Below are 480 nucleotides of genomic sequence, written 5' to 3'. Positions count from 1 at the left end.
TAGATCGGGCGTCAGTACATTAGACAATGGACGGTTAGAAAGGCGGGGTCCAAGAGCCAGCAGCTCGATCCTGCAGACACAAATAATAAATACTTTGCTCGCCTCACAGGCGTGCGCCCCATGCAGGGGATTTTCCATTTGACAGTCCCTGTGTCTACAACGGGCCCATGTTTTGACTCTCGGCCCCTCTGTGTTACAGTTGCCTTCCGCCATGTTGCCCCAGGTGTATATAAGTGTATCACCAGCGCGGCAGGAGCATCACTTCTCCTACACTCTGGAGACACCAAAGGATCCCACAAAAGACGAGTAGTCAACGACATCATTAAAATGGGCCTTGTCTCTGCCCAATGTACAGGCTTTGAACATATCTTTATCCATCCATCTATTCATTCATCTGTCAGTCTATCCATCCAACTGTCTATATATGTATCCATCTGTCTATCCATCCATTCATGTATCCTATCTATCCACTGTTGATTT

Source organism: Procambarus clarkii, chromosome 10, assembly GCF_040958095.1.
Source record: "Procambarus clarkii isolate CNS0578487 chromosome 10, FALCON_Pclarkii_2.0, whole genome shotgun sequence".
NCBI classification, from domain to species: Eukaryota; Metazoa; Arthropoda; class Malacostraca; order Decapoda; family Cambaridae; genus Procambarus; species Procambarus clarkii.
The sequence above is the reverse complement of the archived record's forward strand: the minus strand, read 5'-3'. Positions refer to the sequence as shown.